We start from the raw sequence: 12174 nt of genomic DNA, 5'->3' as shown, positions 1-12174 counted from the left end.
CTACAATGCGCTAGGTATCAACAAGAACAGATGCTGCAGCACGTTTGAAAAATAAGTTGCGTAAGCCTCTCCCGTGGCACAGCTTGGCTCGTCTTCCATTATAATTAATGCACAAATTACAGAAAATGCTCCAGCAACAAATAATCTCATTGTGAAAGTCACACCAGAACAAAATTATCATAACTTCTTTCACCTTCACTGTTTTCATTTTAGCTAGATCATAATGATTAATGGTGAAGTAGTCACGCTCTTTAGTTAAAAGCATCCGAGGACCAGTAAAGAGCCATAGAACATTCATGCTAATAATAAAGCCAGTTTTAATTTCATTCAACATTTCCATGTGGATTCTTTTATAGCTGTAAAATAAGCAATATGTACTTTTCGTCATGCGCAAAGAGATGATGTCAGAAAATTAATTTACATTAACCAAAGCAGAGACCTGAAAAACTGGAACGCACCACCTGGTTTGATTTTTTTATTTTTTATTTCAGCCTACAGTCATGTGAAGGAAGGAAGCTTTCACAGGACTCTAAGCAGTCCTGTGAAATATTAAGTACATCTTTACTGTTTTCAGAGAAGTTAAGATGGTAAATAGCAGTCAGGTGATGCTGATCAAATTCGTGAGCGCCTCAGTAAAAGCAGAGGTTTTGGCAGTTTGCAGGTTTGACACATTCAGGTGTGTATTAATGCAATGTCATCTTCTCAGGAGTGGGAATCTCGGAAAATTCAGCCAAAGGTCAGGCCATGCTTGGAGAAACTGTCTCAGACTGCAGGTCTCCTCCTTTAGCAATACGATAAGAAAAAAGACTGAACAAGCATGGCTTGTTTGGAAGGGTTGTCAAGAGGAAGCCTCTTCTCCCTAGAAAAGAACATGGTATCAAAACTTAGCGTTGGAAAGTTGCACCTGAAGAAAAAAACCACAAGACTCCAGGAACAACTTCCTTTGGACATACCAGACCAAAGTGGAGATCTTTAGCCATAATTCACAGCACTATGCTTGGCAAAAACCAAACATAGCATATCAACTGTGGCACACGGTGGTGGACGGATGATAGTTAGGGCTTGTTTTGCAGCCATAGGACCTGGGCAACTTGCAGTCATTCAGTCTAACTTGTAAACCTCTGTATGTGGCCATCTGTCCAACAAAGGTTACTGCTAAAGCTTGTCCCACTTTGGGTCATGTGACAGGACAATGATCCCAAGCAGAGCAGCAAATTTACAATGACCAAGTCCAGACCTCGCCCTGATTGAAATACTGTGCCAGGATCTTAAGATACCTGTGCACAAAACAAATCCCTACTGTCCTCAATTAACTGAAGCACTGCTGTAAAAAAGAGTGTGTCAAAATTCCTTCAGTGATCTGAGAGACTCACAGAGTCATACAGAAAACGATTACTTCAAATATTGCTGCTGAAATTTGATATAGAAGGTATCGAATCACAATGTGTGTTGTTTTCACATGACTGCACAGAGTGCTATGAAGTCTTTCTTTTCCCCCACAAATGTCATTACAGAATTACAATGCACTACAGCACATTACAGTAAACTAAAATCACACAGAGTGAGTGAGTAAGTAGTTCTTCTCCATAGTACTTTGGCACTGTACATGAATATGAAAGGGACTGAATCAGAGATGTTTTAGTTGAGAGAGAGCCTAGAACAGATTGAAATTAGATTTGGCAAGAAAGACACTTCTGTGGAAAGATGAGAACATCAGGCTTTATTATTTTTCATAGCTTTTCAGTCTGTTGGATAAAAATGAGAGTGCAGAGGAGATGCCTCAAATACATAATATTTTACACTGTATGCCAATTGTTAAATTTATTTTAGTGATTCCTCTTTATTAAAAAAAAAAACAAGTTCTGACCTCAATTAGAAATGGAAACATTTTATTTCCAACAACAACTCAGTCAGCAGACTTGCATGGCTATAGTAGATTTCAACACCTCCAAATTCAGTGACATTTCTAGCTATGCCTGTATCTTTGAAATGCAGGAGTGGAGCAGGGTAGTGCATATACAGCATGCATAATAAACGTAGCTTCAAGACAAAGATCTACAGACATGTTGGCCCTGCAAATGTTATTGTTTATGTGCATCCTCCTACAAGTCAAGCAAAACAAAAAAAACATGACATGCCTTGCATGAAACCAGGTCAATAAATATTACTGATTACACCCTGACAGCAAATAGGTGGACATGAAAGCTCTGGGATTTTACAGTTGTTTATTTGTGTATTTATTTATTTTATTGCATTGTTGTAAAGTTGTGATGACTCTCTTTGAATGGTGAGATTTCATATAAAATAAACTAAACCAAATGTTTCACTGCAGATATTTGGGCTCAAATCTTATTTGTTGTTAGTACTTAATATTTATCATCAATTCCTTTATTGAGCTAAAGCAAACCTTCCCGGAAAATAGACCATTAATATAAGGGTATTAAATGTACTCTGAGCCTCTCATTCAATAGTTGAATGTCTATGAAATTGTATATTCTTTGAATGTTGACTGCATGAACTAATGCAACTCAAACTGCAGTTACATTTAGAAAAAGATGTGTTAAATCACTGGTTGTAAACCACATGTCAGACTACAAAAAAATACTATAGAAACTCAGGTATCTGGGCTATCGATATACACTGAAAAAATGTTTCTCTAAACCAACTTTAAAAAATTGCTCAAATTTTACCTTTAAAAAATCTGCTTAAAAAAGCAGATTTTTTTAAAGGTAAAACCAAAATTTTGTCGCAATCAGCTTGCTAGAAACAAAGATACATTCTCCTTTCAAGGACCAAATTTATTATAGAGTGTTTTTTAAACAAAGGCTGCGTTTTATGTACAAAAAAATCAATAGAAATTAAAAAATAAAGTACTGAAGTTATCAGTGCTATTTACACAACAGTTGCTAAAGAGAAAAAAAAGAACATCAGACAAAATTAAGCAAAACGATTCCCCTAAAAAGTGATATTGCTAATGTATTCATTAACATTTCTATCACTGTGAAAACACACTGTAGTTCTAATTTCTCCTAAATTTGAGTCTGTTCCTTCCTAATATAAACTCACAGAAATTCCTTAGACTTTCCCTGAAGTGTATCTGAATACAAATTAGCTCTAAAAGACAAACAAAACATTGCAGTGTCCACATGTCTCTTTCTCCATGAAATCTCCATGAACAATTTGTTGTGTTTGAGCTCTCTGGGATAGCTCGAGCTGACAGTGTAGATCAGTCCAGAACCAAATATGTTCACTGCTTAAGTGAAATAATAGCACAGAGCCATGTGAGTGACGTCACATGGTCATGTGACACAATCACCTTTGACTTCAGAATCAGAATCATTTATTAATCCCTGAGGAAATTATGTGGTTACAGTTGCTCCAAAACAATAAGAGCAGTAACAGACTGAACTAAATTAAATAATACAGTATATTATGTATAAGTTAAAAAATAAAAGAAATAGCTCTAATATATACAAATGGCTCAATTATAAATATCCAGAATATTACAGAGATTAAATATGTATGTTTGACATTTTACTCTAAACCGTAAACTATAAAACTTTTTATTTGTTATTTTCACTGTAGAGGGTGTGCAAAAGGATGTCACTATTGCACTGTGCTTTATATGCAGGAGGGGATAGTCACAGGCAGGAATGATTTCATGTGTCATTCGGTGTTGCATTTGGGTAATCTCAGCCCCTGCCTGAACGTGCTCCTGTGAGTGGCCAGCACATCATGGAGTAGGTAGAAGGTATTGTCCAGAAATGTCCTTATCTTGGACAACATCCGCCACTCCTAAACCACCTTAAGGGTTTCCACATCCATCCCCACAACATTACTGTGATTGTGGATCAGTTTATTGAGTCTGTTAGCATCTGCGACAGCATACAACAGCATAGAGGATGGCACTTGCTACAACAGACTCATAGACATTCTTGAGCATTTTCCAACAGATGTTAAAAGACCTCAGCTGCCTTAGGAAATAGAGACGACTCTTGCCCATCCTGTAGAGTGCAGTGGTGTTTTTAGCACAGTCCAGTTAATTATCTATGTGTACAGTTCCCTGCAATGTCCTCCGCAATGTCCAAACCAACTCCTTGGATTAAAACGGGGATCACTGGTTTCCTGGTCCTCCTAAAGTCCACAATCAAATCTTTGGTCTTTGTTACGTTGAGCTGCAGATGATTCTGTGCACACCACGTGACAAAGGAGTCGACCACAGCCCCGTACTCCATCTCATCACCCTCACTGATGCATCCAACCACCGCAGAGTAATCAGATAAACCTGAGGATGGCAGGTCTTTGTGCTGTGGCTGAAGTCTGTGGTGTGGAGGGTGAAGAGGAAAGGGGAGAGGACGGTCGCTTGTGGTGCCCCTGTGTTGCTGATCACCTTGTCAGATGTTGACAACGCACATATTGTGGTCTTCCTGTCAGTTAGTCAGCTATCCAGGACACAAGAGAAGCATCCACCTGCATTGCTGTTAGCTTATCACCCAAAAGGGTCGGCCTGATGGTTTTGAATGCACTGGAAAAGTAAAAAAAAAAACATGACCCTCCCAGTGCTCGCCGTCAGGTCACTGAAATACACTTGAAGTACATATTAACTTAAGGACAAAGTATTTGTTGATTTTTCCACATGGGATTCTTAATTTTGGGTAAAATGAAATAAACAGTTTCAAATGAGCTAAAGCAATTTTCCATTGCAGCAATATAAAATTTCAACTGAACTAAATGGCATGGATGTTTCACAAGTGTAGACTGACAAGGGTGTCTGCCAGCTCAAAAAGCTGCGTGTGTCTGTGTGTCCATGTGTGTATCCGTGTGTGTGTCTGCCCGCACATTTAATGTTGTCTGTCTGCATCTCTGGGTGTCGCTTCCTCCCTTCCCCTCCTTTGTCTGGCTTTCTCACCTGCCTGCACCTCATCATCTCATCTCTAACTTCTCCAGCCACTCTTCACCCAATAATTCTGTCTGCTGTGCTGGTAGTTTGTTGCCTTATACTTTCCTTCATGCTAAACAGTTCCTTCTGTGTGCTTGGATCACTTGTGTGTGCCTGCTAGCAACCCTGCTCATCTATTACCTGGTGCTCTCCTGCCAACCCACTCTCCCCTGGCAAACTCAGTGCCTCGTCTCTCCAAAGCCCTGTCTCCAGCCAGCCCTGGACTCCATCCCAGCCACCTTTCTCTCAAACACTTGTTTCCAATAAAACCCTAAAACTGCTTCCTGGTATCCTGCTTGAAAATCCACTTGTTGCCAAACAATATTATAAGGCGAAAGAGGTACTGTTACTATTATCTAATAACCAATTTTTTAAATGATGTGAGGTAAAAAAAAAAATAAAAAAATAAAAAATAAAAATATGAAATTGAGAAATAACCACAAAAAAGAGCTTAGAGTTTGTAACATAACTATTTTAATTTAACAGGTACTTTTCAGGTAAAACACAATGACTGGATTTAGTTTTATATGAGATTCTTTTCTCTGCACATAAGAAAATAAAACAGCATGCAGCAGTGATTCATGATGTGTTTGTTGGAGCTTGCTTAATGGGTAGCTGTTTAAAAAACAGAATATATATTTTCAGTCTCTGCAAATTTGAATATAGTCCATATATGAAGACAGACAGTGCATTTAACTTTTAACATGAGAATTTTTAAAATATTTAGGGTCCTTGACAGGGTCTTTTGGGGGTAAAACATAGATTAAAATTGAGACTTTGTGCAAAACAGTGTTGGTCTTAAAGTTCTGTAAAAATCTCTGTAGCTGACTTTTAAGATTTAACTAAATAGTTTTGGCTTGCTGCCTTTATTCAACCTCAATTTAAGAAGAGAGAACCTGCTTTCCCTGCCAGCTGGCGCTCTGTGCAGTAACTTATAATTAAGCAGTGATAGCATGAATCACAACAGTTAAAGTTTAACAGTTAAAGACAAATAGCTTTGTGAATAATCTATATGGTGCTAAATACTGAGACCTTTTTTCTTTCTTTTTGTTGTCAGGATAACAGCAAATATTCCAAAAGTATAAAAAGTAAAAGTTGAACAGCTCATTTTGACCTGCTGCCAACTATTTGTGATTCCATCTACAGTATATCATAATAATGTTTTCTCCATGTGAGGAGAACGTTAGAAAAATGCTCTGACCACAGGGCAGATAAAAAAAATAAAACATAATATTACAGATTACAGCTTCATAATATCAGAAAACATTGCACCAAAGATAATCCTTAAACACACATAAGCAGTAATTCAGTTCTCTGAAAAGAACATCTCAAAATTACAGACTGAACTAGAAACAGAGTAAAATAGCTGGTAATGGGTTTAATCTGTAACACAGTTCCTGAAAATCTGAATTGGAGACTCTTACAGGCACTCAGTACATCATGTCATCTTACTAATATAGGGATATATTTTCCACTTGGCGGAGCATCCAGTGATTAAACATCCTCAGTTTCCAAGCCCATAAGAATGTCTCTATAGAGTGCTGAAAATTGACTGGATGGCCATATGGCTAAACTGCACTAATCAGACTTTTAGTCTCTTCTACATGGTTCCATATCTGTTTGTGTTATTTGTCCTTTTCTGCTTCTTTTTTGAGCATTTATCACACAGCAGTTTAGATTGACATATTTTGAAATTGGTCGGTGTACAGGGCCATGACAGTGATTTCTTCATTTGGTATAGATTTGCAAACTTAAAGCATGGTTCAGCCTTTTGAGATGTAATATTCAAAGAGATAAATGAATTTTGGCAAACACACACACACACACAAACACACAGGGAGAGAGAGAGAACTGAAAACATTGTTTTAGCGTGAAGACTTTTGGCTGGGAAAAAGCAAAATAAAGCTGCATAATATTATCTATAACCAAATTAATTCAGTGAATCAGACCTAACATAACAAACTGAAATGTAGAAGCTTGTGTTGCCTTGACATTTACAATGTCAGTGACACAGATGACATTTTTGGCTGCCTTGCAGTCTAATAGGTGAAACATCGGTCACACAGGAAATAATGGATGGTGAAAAATTGTTCGTTATTTATATATATTATTTATATATGAAGAAAAAATAAGATAGCAACCTATTACAGAGGCATTGACCTTTTCCATGACACTTACTGTGATTAATGCTCAACATCTGTGTATATAAAGGTGGTCATTAAATCATTGAATATCTGCGATACAGCGGCTGTAAGAGTCCAGTAAGCTGTAAGAGTGCTGAATAATTAGTGAGTTTTTTCAATCATCACAAGGATTTCAGGTTAAACTGTGTTCATTGCTATTTGTTTGATATCCTTGCATTTAAGGCTGAAATCCCAAAATAATCCACTTCAAATCCAAAAAAGTTGCCCCATGATCAGAATTTTGATGTAGACTCTGTAGTATTCTTTCCACTTCCACTGACTTTATCTATATAAGCTGGAGCCATCTGATAAATAACAGCAGGGAACCATTACAAGAGAATTTAATCAAACTGCAATGATTACAAAACAGACACCGGTTTATAATGGCAGCTATTTTACACAAGGATAGTTGAAACTGTCCTTTCAGACTTGAGCTTCAGATTTAAGAGCAACATGTATGCATGTTCTGGGAACAATTAAGCCCAAAGTGCAGCATTACAAAGGTCTTAGTGCCTTGTTAAGGATACATGATCAATGACATTGGGGCTTGGAATGGCCACAAGCTACAAACTGCCAGCTGGCATTTCAAATCCAGCCCTGTGTTGTATTGATCAAATTGGAAATATCTCTTTATCGAGGCAGTGGCTTTACTTCCAAGGTCAGCATCTTATCTCATGACTTATTAGTGAAAAGCATTTACTTTGTGTTTGTCTGTTCTGCAGATACCAGTTTGTATTATTTTGAAGCTAAAGCTGCCTGACAGGGCTAATTTCATTTTGTCTGCTGGTACAGTACACCCATAAGAGGCAAAGTAAAACACAGTCAGAGTGAAATGTCAGAGTTGGAAGATGTTTTCTGCTTAACTTTTTGTTAACCATGGTGGAGTTAATGGCACTGTCACCTCACAGCGAGAAGGTCCTGTATTTGAATTTTGGACCTTTCTGTGTGGAGTTTATATATTCTCACTGTGTCTGCATGGGTACTCCTCAGGGATTCCTCCCACAGTGCAAAGACTTGCATGGGTTCAGGTTAAATGGTGATTTTGATTTGACTTTATGTGTGAACTATTGTCTGTTTCTGTGTGGTGGCCCTGCGAGAGAGAGGCGACCTGTCCAGGGTATACCTTGTCTCTTGCTCTGTGGATTCTTTAAACATCATGACTTAAAGAAAAACGTTAACCAAACCTTCACGATTCAGTCTAAGTGCATTCAGTCAAGTGTATAAAACACAGCAAAGATGCAAAGATTTACAGCAGCTGTTAAATGATACAAGAGCTGGATTGTTTGAGATTCTGAGAAAAGACAATGGAGTAAAAGTAAAATGTCTTTTATCAGGTGCTCACAGGTTCTTGCACTAACATTAAGTACAAATAGTTTAACTAACTGGTTTTTGTTTCTTGCTTTATTTTTTGGTTGCTTTTCTTTCTTTTTAAAACACTACATAAAATTTTTAAATATTTAAAAAAAGAGTTTGACTTAAAAATAATGAATTTACTGCAATTCATTTATTAATGACTTTTATTTATTTTTATTTTTTTCCCATAAAAAACTACATCAACTGCAAGCTTTAGAAACAGTCAAGTGATCTTTTTTTAATTAATTTTGTAAGGCTTCACTAGTGAGGTCATTTCCTCTTAAATATGGAGGTCTGCCCACTTGTCTGCAGTTGTTTGATTTTGAAAAGTGAGAGGGTGGGATTCATTGAAAACCTACAAACACCGGTGTTGTGACAGGTCCATTAGGTGGTTCTGTATTTATCACTCGTTACCAGCATCGTTTGTATTGCAATAAGCATTCAAATTTTCTTTAGCTTTCTATTTTTTCCTAAGCTCTTTTAGTGAAATGTCAGCAAAGCAATTCTCATTCAGCTGGCTAACAGCTAATAAGTTAGCTGAGTTCATCACAGTAGCTGAGACAGCCTGCTAAGTTCCCCCCCTTTTTTGATAAATGTTCTCTATTGTATACAAGTATTATGTAAAATTCTTTCAAATTTAAGGGGATGGAGTTAATAAGATAAGATAACCTTTGTTAGGAAATTTGTTTTGTTACAGCAGAAAGTGGACAGTGCAAAGTTACAGTAGCAAAATAGGATAAGATAATAAGAATACGAATAAGATACTGTACACAATAGAATAAAATACTATATACAACAGAATAAAATACAACATTGTCAGAAAAAGAGAATTGCACTTAGTGTTATTGCACGTGTGGATGTGTGTCTTAATGAAGATTTACCCTCTGATGAAAACCTTTTTCATCAGGAATATGTTGCTGCACGTCTGCCTTTTAAAAGTTCTTGTTTCAGTCTTTTGCAACAACAGCTAATGTTACAAGAAACCAAATGTGCTACCCACTTCACTCACTTTAATAAACAACACAGGTTCCTGTTCTCACCACAGCATAGCCTGGTGTTGGGCAAGCATTTCGAGCATGCCCAACACGTTCTACGCCAAGCTTCACAGCCGTCTTATTCAGCCAATACCTATTTTCAAATAGAAGATTTCCAATACAGTTAATACAGCAAAGGTTTCGGCTGAAATTTAAAACTTTCACAATGGAAAGAGATTTAACCCAAACCTCAAACTGAGATTTTAAATTCTAGCATTTGCCCACTTTGTTTTCAGTTTTTGTTTTCCTCTTTTTCTTCTCCTGCCTTTTCTACTGTTTACAGCTCAAGCTTCAACATCCCTTGTCCACTATATCTGCTATCCCACCTCTGCACATATCCAAACCATCTCAGCTTTCCCTCTCTATTTGTCACTTGGGTTTGGTGGCCTCAGAACTGATTACTATGAAGAACATAGATCATCTGTTTTTACCGATCCACATGTAATTTGTTCTCAAAACGACCACAAAAATATAGAGTTGTAGCTAAAATATTACATAACTTTCAAACATAACTCCTACACACCAAAAGTTTCTGGGTGACGCTTAAAGACATAAAAATATTATGACGATTTGCAGAATCATCTGGGTCACTGCTAGTGATCATGAATTGGAGAGATGATTTGTCACAAAATCATCTTGTGAAATAGTTGATTAATTTTCGATCACAAGCTTACATTCATTCAGGACGAGCCTGTTGAGCCACCTCTTTTTTGTTATAGTAATCCATGACAACGACCTAGTCTGTTACAACTTTATGGAGGTCTCCCAAGAACTGCTGATGAACTTCTTCATAATGATTGGAGTGATCTTTACACTATATCTACCACTACAATTATTACCAAGGGACTGAATAACACTGTATTCAATCAGAGTACAGTAGTCTGGAAGCTGGTAAACTGTTCCCCAACTTAGAGACTTAAGTGTGCAGATCACTGTATCCAAGCATAGTGTCTTGTTTTGTTTTTTGGTGGAGTTATTTTCATTGTTTTGTTGCAATCACTGGACTACAATAGAATTCTAATAGTCACTGTTTTGAATATGAAGGTTAACCAAGCAGGTATTAACAAATCACAGAACCAGGACAGCGGTATATGTACATTTTAGAGTTTCAACAGTTTACAGTGTAATGAATCAAATCTGTTACTCAGATATTCAAAAGTACACGCCATGTCTTTAGCACTTAAAAGTCTTTTTAAAATGATTTATTTTAATATTTCTTAAATATAGTTTACTATAGAAATAGTTTTGTGTGATTTGTTTTTGAGTTTTCAATGTTGATGTTTGACTATTGTTTAATTAAAAAAAGATAATGAAAGTGAACAATAAATACGCAGTTTTCATAACTCAAAAAATGACTTGTACTCATTTCTTTTAAGTTATGCCACATTATTCACATTAGATGTCACAATCAGCGGGGTCGACTGTGTGTAGAGTGAAAGGTGGACCCAAATGCAGACGAAACAAAACATGACTTGAATAACCAAACACGAGCCGTTGATTAAGGCTGGCAAATTAACTGCAGGCAAAAGGCAAGGCTAACAATAAACTAAACTGGGTGAGCTAAATTAAATAAAAACCTACAACAGGAACATGGACCTGATATAAGAAAACTTGACATGACCACTTGGCCTAGAAACAACACAGACGATCTGACAATAACACACTGAAAACAGAGGACTTAAATACACAGGAGGTGATTAGGGGAAGTGGGAACACATGGGGGAACAGCTGACTGACATGAGGCTAATGACAGGACAGGGGAAGTCAAACTAAATACAATGAGCAAAGAACACATCACTCCTTCAAAATAAAACAGGAAACATGAGACGCAGACATGACAATACAAGCTTGATAACATAAGACACGCAGCATGAAACACAAAGGGTGAGGGAAACTTAAATACAGGGGAAGAAAACACAAGGAGTCTAATAACCAAATGAACTAATCTAATGAACTTAAACATAAACAACATCCAAATAAACTAAAACTTAAAACGCGGGTCAACAGACCCAGGAACATGACATTAGAGACATAAATCAAGACTTTAAGTTGTATTTAATAAATATTTGTGAATATAATTATTAAACATTTTACTTTTAGTCAAACGTAATTCAAATGTTGGAGTTCTTATAAGCTTCAACTTTTAAGTTCATAAACTTAATAACCTTAGGGCAATCGATTGCCTTAATTTATTGAAGTTCTGCTAACTTCTTTGGGTTTACACTGTACATTACATGGGTTATTGTGGATCTCTGGTAAGCACTTACTAGTCTAAAGTTCAATAAGGGAGATGGTTTTCATTGTCTGCATTTAAGGCCTCTGAAAAATCTGCTGAGCATTCTCCACTGTAAGAACAAGATTGATTAACTTATTTCTTTCCCATCAATGTCCTGAAAACAACTGCCAAAGGCATGAATAACTATTATAATAAAGCATGAGTCAAGCTAAGAACTGGTTGTACCATTTTTTTCATGCTACACTTGTCATCCAGAATCACTTGTGTTAGTGTCATCTAAAAACACGAGGCTGTCATGGTGTGGACACCACAAAAGAAGAGCCTGTCCTTTTACATCCACCACAAGAAGGTCATTTATTTTGTAATAGTCATTTTCCACTCTCAGATTCCCTGGTTGGAGTTAGCAGTGGCTGTCTTCCCTATTAGCTC

This window comes from Rhamphochromis sp. 'chilingali' (assembly GCF_963969265.1).
Source record: "Rhamphochromis sp. 'chilingali' genome assembly, chromosome: 9".
NCBI classification, from domain to species: Eukaryota; Metazoa; Chordata; class Actinopteri; order Cichliformes; family Cichlidae; genus Rhamphochromis; species Rhamphochromis sp. 'chilingali'.
The sequence above is the reverse complement of the archived record's forward strand: the minus strand, read 5'-3'. Positions refer to the sequence as shown.